This window comes from Gobius niger (genome assembly GCF_951799975.1).
Source record: "Gobius niger genome assembly, chromosome: 24".
Lineage (NCBI taxonomy): Eukaryota > Metazoa > Chordata > Actinopteri > Gobiiformes > Gobiidae > Gobius > Gobius niger.
Window position 1 is genome coordinate 5,129,313 of NC_136875.1, and position 11,580 is coordinate 5,140,892.

The following is an 11,580-nucleotide window of genomic DNA, read 5'->3' on the forward strand; positions in this document are numbered from 1 at the left end:
ACTATAAACATCACAAATAAGTGTTAAGAAAGCTGGTATATAAAGCTATAATTCGTGTTAACCATGTTTTAGCAAGGTGTTTCATGGATTGGAAAGTTAATATTTGGGTCCACGGAATGGCAAAACAGAACTGAATTTGATGTAAAATACTGTGTTTTTCATGATTGTGATCAAAACAATCTATTAACAGTCATTTAATAGTTTCTGGTAGTGCTTTATTACATTTCCAGTAGATGAACATTCAAAGAAGTGTCCCCTGGAAACATCTCGAGACCCACTAAAAAAGGGAAAACCACGTCTGGAGTTTCCATAATTGCGCTCATTCTCTCGGCCACAAAAACTCTCAGTTCCCCTGCATGTTTGTAAAGTCTACACAATAGTTCCAGCCCCTAAACTGCCCACACTAGAAAGCATTTATCCCAAAGTGTCTTGTTGCCAATAGTTGTGCTGACGACTCGCTCTTGCACTCTGCGTAACAGACCGACGCCTGATACAAGCGCTCTCAGTGAAAGAGCAATAAACTCCCCATAAGGCCTGCCCTAAATCAGGACTGAACCCAGACCTGCTGCGCCCCGGGTAGGTATTTACCGCCGCAGACCGGGAACGCCTGACAAAAGCTGCTCTCTAACCCTGTGGAACTGACATGAGCGGCGACTGTAAGTGGTATGAACTGGCTGTGGTCACCTCTGGGTTACACTGTGAGGGACATGAACGGTCTCTGTCGTCTCTGGCCGTTTAGTCAGTGGATCCATCACTGAACTCATGACAAGCAAATCATCCGGGGCCATGAATGGTACGAGTCTGAACCAAGTAAAGATGCACCGTACAGTAGGGCTGGGCACCGCTACATTTTCTTCAAGATCGGTACTTTGACAATACTTTTTCCCATACTAAAATATTTGGCATCTAGTACCATAAAACAGAACATTAATGTTAATTTATTTAGCTCCAACAGCTGCCCCCACAACGGAAAAGTGGAAGAAAATGGATGGATGGATGGATGGATGGATGGATGGATGGATGGATGGATGGATGGATGGATGGATGGATGGATGGATGGATGGATGGATGGATGGATGGATGGATGGATGGATGGATGGATGGATGGATGGATGGATGGATGGATGGATGGATGGATGGATGGATGGATGGATGGATGGCCCTACCACCCAGTGAGAAAGGTCGGTCACATTTGAATGCCATCCGTCCATCTATCCAGCTGTTGGAGTTGCCCGAATCACATTGCACCAGCCCCTAATCGCTCCTCCTGCAGGTGATGGGTCCACAGAATGACGACCTCACGATTCAAACCGGGCCTGTTGGTCTCTCATAAGGAGCTTCTGAACCGCTCTGTCTGACCCATCACCTATAGCACCTGTTTGGCATGGGAGACCCTACCAGGGGCATGAAGCCCCCGACAACGGAGCTCCAGGATCATTTGGGTGCTCAAACCCCTCCACCACGTTGAGGTGGCGGTTCCAGGAGGGGCTGACATTTGAATGCCAACAATCTTTATTACAAGCTTAGTGAGAAACAAAAATTGACAATAAAATATTTTTGAATCGTGATTGATGAATAAGACCAAAGCTTGGTGTAAACTGCGCCTTTATGGCCGTCTGCAACGACCACTCATCGCGGGGAAAACCTTAGGTCGTAGTTCGTAGAGTGAGACTGGGTCAAAGATTTAAAACAGAACCGTCGACCAAAGACAAGCCACGACCGTCATCGGGCTGGTCAGCGGAGTGAGCCTCCTCCCGCTTCAACTCGGATCTCTGTCAAGTGTCCCGTCAACACAGCACGCCAACAGGGTCACAACAAGCAACTTTCCCTGCACTTTTCCACGACAAAACCCCACTAGCATATGGCACTCACCTCAGCTAAAGACACACCGATTGTCTCTTTGAACCATCCCTACATCATGCAATGTGACATCTAAAAACCTTAGAAGACAAAAAGCAATCCCCGGCCAAAAGACGCTCCTCACTCCACACAGAGTTTGAAGGAAAGAGCAGCTCAATTCTCTCCACCAGCTTAGGAAGCGTGACCCTCACCAGATCAGGGTACATGTTTAGGGCACGTTACCATAGAGATCGACCACGATGGAAGGTGATCCAGCTCCGTAGTACCACTTAACCAGGGTCAGCCCCGAAGTCACCTCGCCAACCCTCTAATCCAGCTTCGTAGTACAAGCCCCAACCAGATCGTAAGATTTGGAGGTGCATCTTATTTTGTCCAACTCAAAACCCTTTTCCTGCTTCAAAGTGTCAACTTTAAGGATTGACTCACTTACTTTTCATGAAAATGGTCAAAAAGTGTATTCAGAAGTACTTTAGAATGATCCAGCCAGAGCAGCCGGCAGCAGAGTCCGAGCCTCTTTATGGAGACGGACACAGATGAAATGGTATGTGGTAAAAACGGAGCGTTCTGAGCAGAGGTGAAAGGCGATATGGCATTAAACCCACGAGTGGAATCACTCTACAAGTCAGGTTGGTACAGCAAAGCACTTTCAGACCGCTTTATGATCGCTGTCTAGATTTGCAGATTGTGTTTTATGTTTTGACGGCAAATGTATGATACACAAAAATAAAGTCAAAAACTACCTGAACATACTTGAACGACCAGGTTTTTCCGTCACTGGATCATTTTTCTTCGCTGATGGCCTCGGATATGTGATTCTCGGATTGTGATTGGGGGTGTCTGAGCAATTCTGCGCTCAAAGTGTGTTCATCACAACGCCATGAAGGGGGAGCTCCAGGCAAAGGTGTGTTCAGTGCTGGCCCCTCAGTCTATTTTCTGGGTTCCTGCACAGTGCACTTCACAATGGGAAGATGACTCACGTTCTAGGTCAATTCAAGTCAAATTTATATTCAAAATGAAAAACAAAAATGATTAGTTTAAATAAACGATAGCATTTAAAACAGAAACAAGCAACCTAAATAATCTTAAAAATTGGTAATGAAACGAAATGTTTACTACAGATTATGTGTATCTGTATATTAGATTGTTTCTACATCCATAATAAATTGCTTAAAAATGTGTGGCATCGTGGCCAACAGTGCTACCTCTGACCTAACATTACTTGTTAGAGGGGCTGGTCAGAAAGACACACATTTGAGATCTAAACCCACATTTTCAACCAATTTAAGACTTCTTCAGACCCCGCGGGAACACTGCTTTCTAATAATTGTAGCCTATCCTTTGTGATATCTTGATTTGGCTACCAAGAATTACATTTAATCTTGCAAGTTGCAGACCTGTCCAAGTCCCGGTTTTACTCTGCGTAACATTCAGACATGAATCCGATGAGGTTTAGCCCAACTTCTCGCGAAACACTGCTCTGCCAGAGTCTCCCCGTCAAAAGCAGCGGCACATCTGCGATCAGCCCAGACCACCAGCCCAGAGCTCACTGTGCCGGCTGGGCTCTGAGCGGAGGAATGCAGCGGGAAGGGGGGGGTGGGGGCGCACACAACACCGGAGCAAAGTGCACAAGTCAGCACGGATTCAACCATTGACAGCCCCCTGTACCAGAGAGCTAAAGCAGGACTAAAGCAGGACTGGAAACAGGGCTGAGAACAAGACTGAAAACAGAGCTAAAGTAAGCAATAAACTAGATCTGAGCCACTGTAGAGAATGTTGACCTTCCAAGCATCACCAAGCCCGGATCAAAGGATCAACACCTTATCAAGCGTGCTCTTTTAGCAGAGAGAGAATGTAATCCTCCCATATATGTAGAAGAGTAAAGCTGACTGAATTTTATTTAAGGGGAGACACTACAAGCAAAACTCAATTTTTTCAGTTTTCAGGTTTTGGGCCAAATTGGTCTCTGAACATATAAGCTTTCACCCGGAAACAGAAAATATACCTAATCTTCACAAAAACATGTTTAAATATTGCGCTGATTCAATGTTCCCCCATAGACTTATATGGGAGAATGCAATTTCAAAGGCCTTTTTCTCAAAACACATTTTTCTGTCATTGTGGCGACACTATGTCCACGTCAGTCGGACCTAAAGACTTCGAATTTTCCAGCCTTGGACTGAACAATATTTGGAAGATTTTTTCAGAGGTATTTTTTATTATTTAATCCCTAATCCCCATTTATTGAGTTTTGAATGTCAAAAAATAAGGTGAAAATTTAATTTTTACAACATTTTCCACTAAAAAACAGCTTATTTTAAAACTAAACAAGAAATCCAGAATCCCCTCAGAAAAAGTCTTGGCAACTCATTTATCAATAAAATCAAACCATACATTTGAATGTAGCTCTATCCATTATTCAGATTTTGTCGCCGAAAAGATGGGAAATTTGGGGCATTTTTAGGCATAAAACACCTTGTTCTTATATGAAAAGATAAAATGACAGAAAACTTGCCATGTATTATTTTTCCTCACATTTATGCCAGTGATCAACAGCAAAAGTTTCACATTGATATCTGTAAATATACTTAATACACAGACTATTTCTAACAATAAGCAGCTCAAGCACCGCCAGGGAGAAAACAAGCCAAGAATCTCAACATTGACCATCAGTACTACATGAGAATGACTCCAGGACTGAACCAGGCCTAACCCAGGACTAGGAGTCCTCTAACTGAACCAGGCTCGCTCTCCTCCTTCCTTCGCCTTCCCGCCGCATCGTGCCTTGATCTCTATCGTAATCACTGGAGATTGCTCTAAATTGCACTCATTTTCTGCCTGCTTTCATGTCAGTGCTCAGCCGGAAAAGCAACATCAACTTCGCTACAGCCCAAACATGGAAACACAGGCCAGACACTTCGCGAAGAAAACACCAGTCGGTACGCGGGGGACGTTTAGGAGTGCCACATTACACTTTTTTATGGCCGGAAAACGCATCGTTGAGGAAGAAACACAGCGTGCAACGAGCCGGCTTTGGGGGTTACAGAAAATCAATGGTTGCATCGCTTCTTTCACGATGCAAACAAACTTTTGAAGAGAAGCGCCACATTGGAGACTGAAGATTGAAATTAGACACACATCCACCGGTCCTGAGCCAACTGTGCTGGATCAAAAAGTAACAATAGTTAAATCTGCGCATCTGAATACTCACCAGCTTTTTTATTAGCTCACAACAGCAAGCAGCCCTTCTTCAGACAATAAAAGGTGGCTCAAGCACACCGGAACATATATACAGCTATACAAGAACTAAAAGTGTACACGTCCTTGTACAAGGCCGTAGAGACAGATGTGCACAGGCTCATCCAGGTGGGGCAAGTAGAAACGTTTCCAGTATTCAAACATAATCGCCAACCGCAGTAAATCCCATGTTCTTAGGTTTTATGTCTCTTGCACGTTACCATGTCTCCAAAGAATCTTGGCTAGAAAGCAAATCCCAACGGGGCAACTTCATAAAAAACTACAGACAAAACACATAACGGTAGTACAGTAGTTAGCGCTCGTGCTTCACAGCTAGAAGGTCCAGGGTTCGATTCCCACCTGAACGAGGCCTTTCTGTGCGGAGTTTGCATGTTCTCCCCATGTCTGCGTAGGTTCCTCCGGGTACTCCGGTTTCCCCTACCACTACAAACCACGTACAATAGGCCAGGGTGAATGTGAGTGTGTTTGAGAGTGCGCATGGGGGACAATGGATGGACATTAGCCCAAGGCTACAATGAGGTGTGGCTTGTTTACATGCATGAGACCCATGCACTGTCCCGACCAAATAAACCAATAAATAAATTAATAAAACGGCCTTCATTTGGGTCAAGGATTGCCCAGTGTCTTGACGGACAGCCAATCGGATCCTCCGGCTCAGTGCTGGGGACATTTTGGATCTTCTAATTGACATTTTTTCCCCCCATAACCCTCAGGATCATTTCAGAAATTCCAAATTAGTGTTTAACTATGTCCCACCAGTTTTTCATAAAGCGCCAGGTCTGGCGGGAGAACAGCGGCTCAGGTGCTTGGATAGCCCCCCTCCCCTGTTCAAATGTGTCCCCCCCACCTTCGAAACGCTTCTGACGCCAGTGAGCGGTATATCGCAAAACCACGGGAATTTGTGGATTACCACCCGCGGTATGAAAAAATCCAAACCGGCACAGCCCTATGGAGCACTGTCTATGGTGTGAACACCGGACAGAAATGACACTGAATCCACATTTCTGCACAGATTTGGCATTTTAAAGCTGTAAAACTATTTCAGTTTAACTGTTGTTTTCAATAAAACTAACTAACTAACTCCCTTTTCTTCTTGTTGCATGCTGAAGATCTACTTGGAACCTTGTTAAGATTAAAACTATGCAAAATGCAAGCATTTTTCAACTGGTCTTAACCCTGGGACTGTTCAGCTGTAGCTAGTCAAGTGCCAGTCCTTATGTGGTCGTCCACAGTACATTGTTTACCCGCACAGCTCTATTCTGCAGCGCCGGTGTGTACACAGTAGTAGCCTGTCAGTCACTGGGTTTAGACACCCTCCACTGGGCACCTCCCTGTAAATAAACGGCGACAGCACGGTTAGCAGGCCACTTCATTTGCATGTGAAAGAGGCGTGTTGCGTGTCGAGCGCTCTCACAGAAAGAGAAAAAAGGCCGCTGTCTGCCGCAATTTCACCGCGGCATGTCAGGGGAGCGACCGGGGAGCCGGGAGGGAGGGACAAGCAAGACACGCACCGTCAATATGAAACGTCGGGTAGGACTAAACCAGGAACTCAATATTTTCCAATCTAAAATGATGCCGAGAGGCCGGATGGAAGTGGACTCGATACAATCCTTCACCTCCGAAAGATCAAAATGTGCCCAAGCACATTCACGACAAATGCACGTTTCCTGGGTGTAAAAAGCAAGCTGGAGTTACTAAGCTTTTGCCTGAATCACACCCCCAGCCTCCCCCAGGGGATGTAAAGTTCAACAATCAATGCACAGACAATAATGCAGCACCCGCATCAGCAACTAAACCAAACTGGGACTAAACAAAGAAAGCAGGTCCATGTTAGGACTAACTCTGAGCTGTTGCGCTTGTGTCATGATGTAGCTGTATGTGGCTAATAGGAGGAGCTAACGCCGGAAAACATGCGTTACTCTGCACAGAAGTCTCTTCTCCACAAAAGAAGATTCTTTTGAAAACTCCCATAAAACATGTCGTCCAAGACTGAAATAAAGTCTATCTCTGTCATGTTGTTCTTAACAGCTTCAGTTTCCTCGAGGAGCTTCACAGTGACAGCAGCTAATGCTAATGCTAATGCTGTTCTCACAGACACAGAGCAGGAGCTGTCAGTCAAAGCTCCCCCCCCCCCTTTTAGCGGTGACAGCCAATCACCATTCAGCAGGTGGGTGTTACATATCGCCCCCATGCTTTGAAGTCAAGCTTCACGACAATCATAAATTAGCCAATCAGAGGCTGCTTTCTGAAAGAAGAGCTTCAGCAGCTCTGATGGACACAAAGACAACAGGAAGATCACACCGACACACATTCTCACAAAATGTCACTCACTAACGCAGTGGTTCGGGACCCAAAAGTGGGTTGTGGAACCGCTTTCAGAGGGTTACAAGCCTTTCCCAGAAAACATTTATTTCATGCTCAGAATGAATTAAAATACAAAAAAGCTCAATAAAAATACAAAAAAGCTATTTTATCTAAAAGGAACAGGCCACCGTTTTCACATACTGACTGTTTTAACCTGAGCTTAGACAAGTTGATGCGTACCTGTATGGTCTTTGTGCGTGCTCTCAGTCTGGCAAAAAAGACCAAAGATGTTGTTAGCATAAGCCTCTCCCAGCATATTCCTATAGCTCCAAATGTGGTGAAGTTAGAAGTGACCATCCTCGGACACACAAGGACCAGACAAGCGCGCATCAAGTCATCTAAGCTCAGGCAGAAACAAATCTCAGTATGGAAAAACTTTCAGCTTTTTGCTTGGCTTATTTAATGCTTATTCACATCATTATATCATCAGTGAGGAAAACACAGTATTAAACGGTAAATTGTACAAGTTTAAGTATTATTTACTCGTAGCCTGTGGTCACAGTGGTGGGTCCTAAAGCACGACCAGTTGAGAACCACTGGTCTACTGGATTTATCATGACATTTAACACCGAGCTAACATTTGCTAAATCAAATGTTTTTTATTTGGCTTTTTAGTGTGTGTGTGTGTGTCAGTGTTAATTTTGACAACATATTTTATTTTAGTTTTAGTCTTAGTCTTTTGACTAAAATGTAATTTAAAGCTACACCGCGTAGAATTTTACCCAAAAAATAAAATTGAAATACAAGCTTTTATTTTACGACAGATATTTTCAGCATTGAAAAATACCTCAAACAAACATGTGATTTTGCTGTGAGCGCCTCAGCTCTCCTAAGAGATGACATAACTTTACCAGGAGTGGGTACGTCTCCAGCTCGTTTCCATGGAGATGTCGACTAAAGTCAGCAGGATTTGATATTTAAACAGGTTAGGTCCTCATCCAAATCCATTCTTTGATTTCTCACTGAAGGAATAGCATTTTCTGTCGAGCTGGTCATTAGGAGCACGTTTTGTACTGATGGCAACAGTATAGTCCAAAATGTTACGCAGTGTGCCTTTAATTTTAGTCGAGATTTAGTCAAAAAAAACTTCATGGAGCTGCTCCACATGAACAAAGCTCAGAGCTGATCATTTGGCAGTGAATTTACATGATCTGAGGCTCTTTCAGACGCTCAATAGAAGTTTGGATGATTTTAGTCTCTCCTTTTCATTTTTATTTAGTCTCATTTTAGTCGACTAAAATATCTGGACATTTTAGTCATAGTTTTAGTCTCATGAAAAACTCTTAATTTAGTTTTAGTCCAATTTTAGTCATCAAAAACATCACTTTGACTAAAATTAATACTAAATATTATAGTCGACGAAATGAACACTGGTGTGTGTGATTCTGGGGGACGTTCAGCTTCACTGGTCTGTTTCTAGGCAGATAAAGTGGTCGGTGAAAAGTGTGGGCTTTACATGTCACAATATCAAAATGACCCAAAACCTGAAGACTGCCCGACTTTGTCCATTGATTTTTGCAGTGACGCCCCCCCCCCCCCCCTTTAAAAAACAGCAAAGACATCCAAAAGCCAGAGCAGGCACCTCACATCATCCATAAAACATCGCTGCCAGGGCGAGAAATCCCTCCCCAGCCCGCAGTTAGCAGCCAGCAGCCTCGTCAAAAAAAAAAAAAACCCGCGCGAGGTCTTGATTCGGTTAAGTGTGATTTTATTAATAACGAGAGCCTAATTGAGCAGCGAGTGCATGTTGAATTGCTCGACAACCCCCGACGCGCACTCCACACACACCCACAGGCGAGACCTCTCCTTTCCGCTCCTCCATCACTGCGGCTTCCATCAGTCCAATAAAAAAATGAAAAAAAAAAATCGACAAAATAAAACGATTCGAGGCGGAAAACACAAAGCAACACGCGCCCAGTTCGTTTGCAGGAGCGAACGTTTCGATTGAGTTCATGGCGAGCGCCGATTTTAATTTTTTTATTTTTAATGAGCAGAGAAACCGAGCTCCACTTGTGAGCACAGGGCTAAAATATCACTGCTGTGTCCACTTCCCCAAAAGATTTCATTTCGCAACACAGACGACAAAAACAACAACACAAGACTTTAGGGCTGCAGCTAACGATTATTTTGATAATCGATTTATCTACCGATTATTTTCACGATTAATCGCTTGGCTGTGAAAGGTGCACGGAAATGGTATTTTTTCCATTTTTTGACCACATAAAGCTAAAGTGGCGCCGCTTGAGGACATGTTGATGGAGTAAACTTAAAGTAAACGTTTGTAGGAGGCTCTTTGTGCTGATTCTGCTTTCCGATTGGACGAGGCAAAGACAGATATTTATGAAATTTACAATGTACAAAACACTGCAGACCATCACTTTAAAAAACAAAGTAGGTTTTCATCCAAAATACATAATTGTCATGTCATTTTTGCTCTATTTTAGTCTGTGTTCAAACGATTAATCGATTACTGAAATAGTTGACAACTATTTTAGTACTCGATTAGTTGTCGCTTAATCGATTAGTTGACGATTAATCGATTGGTTGTCGATTAATCGTTTGGTTGTCGATTAATCGTTTGGTTGTCGATTAATCGTTTAGTTGTCGATTAATCGTTTAGATGTCGATTAATCGTTTAGATGTCGATTAATCGATTCGTTGTCGATTAATCGATTCGTTGTCGATTAATCAATTCGTTGTTTCAGCCCTACAGGATTTCTTAATGCGCGAAAAGTTTCGGTTTTGTCATTATTTTCCTTCATCTAGCTCCCGTTTAGTCTCCTGCGGACCGATTCGTTTTAAGTCTTGATTATTAAAGCGATGTTTGGTTTAGATTCAGCTTTCAACATTCAAGACACATAACGTCGCTGTTTATTCATCTTCCATGCATGTGCGATTCGCAATGAAACAAACCGTCTCAGTGAAATCACCTCCCTTAGGTCCGTTAAAAAGCGCTTTCATTCTTACTTTCATGTTTTAATTCAGTCGCAGGAGCTAAAAAATAAATGACGCGTCGTTTCGCCTCTCCAAAACACACAAACCGCCGCGTAGCGTGTCCACCGCCACATTGGAAGCAAGAGGCTATAGTCTGGGTCCTCTGTGGCACGCACTCCTCCCGAGACGCAGCCGAAAAGTGTGCCTGTAAGGCCGGGTTCGGCGGCGGAGGCGGGGGGGGTTCGCTCCACCCGTGCGTAAAAAGGAAAAAAAAAACACCGCATTAAAACGCAATCTCGCCGCGCGTAACGGGTCAACGACTCGAAGCGGCGGCCCGGTTGTTACCCCTGTCGCTCTTAAGGGTGTGTGGAGGCTCTTGGTTTACGTAGCCGGTGCTTGGGGAAGCCGAACACGCCGCGCTGCAGCAGCACAGAGCGGGCTTGACTCGGCGTGTGTGCGTCCCCGGGAGAGAGAACCAGGTGGATCTCCCGCGCTCGTTACGAAAACACAAGGCACCAGAGAACCGAAGCAAAGAGGACGGAGAAGCCCTTCAAAAAGCGATACTACTTCAAGGTAGGTTTCAGATTGAAGAGAAGCATCATCGAAGCAAGGGAAAAAAACAGCGAAGGCAGAACTGAACTAAAGAACAAGTCCAGGTTTTCCCGGAGGCTCCCCTTTTTCGAGTTTCAGCGGTACTTACAGCTTCAAGTGATCCGTAAAGTCGGTATCCTCCTCCCCATGTTCCGCGTTTTTTTTTTTAAATCCACAAGAGTTTCAAAGCGATATTCCCACTCGTTTGTTTGAAAGTCGGCGTAGTGTGCGTCCGTGTGGCGAGTAGTAGCCGAGAAGCAGCGGGCGCTGAGCTCTTCCCCCCGTGGCTCCCGTGTGCGTGTGAATGGAGCGGAGAGAGGCGAGGAATGCAGCGACTCAGCCCCGGATCAGGGAGGGAGGGAGGGAGGGAGAGGAGGAGGAGGAGGAGGGGGGAGGGAGGTGGAGTGAGATGAGAGGCCGTGAGAGGGCGCAACAGAGCGGACTGGGAAGATAAAGGAATTTTCTGTGCCAAAATCCACCAAATTGTGCGTTTTTATTTATATTATGATATTTATATTTTGTTGCTCATTGGTTCATACCTTTCAGTAGAAACTGGCATTCAAGTTAAAGGAACAG

General features: G+C 44.5%; 1 protein-coding gene across 1 annotated transcript in view; it reads right to left on the bottom strand.

Annotated features, from left to right (window-relative positions):
• The window catches only part of LOC306982442 (plexin-A1-like), a 240,913-nt gene extending 229,686 nt beyond the window's left edge, over window positions 1-11,227 (bottom strand). The window contains exon 1 of the mRNA XM_079582377.1: window positions 11,114-11,227. The gene's annotated coding sequence lies outside the window, so the exon portion shown is untranslated. The remainder of the gene's footprint in view (window positions 1-11,113) is intronic.
• Window positions 11,228-11,580: the final 353 nt, after the last annotated feature.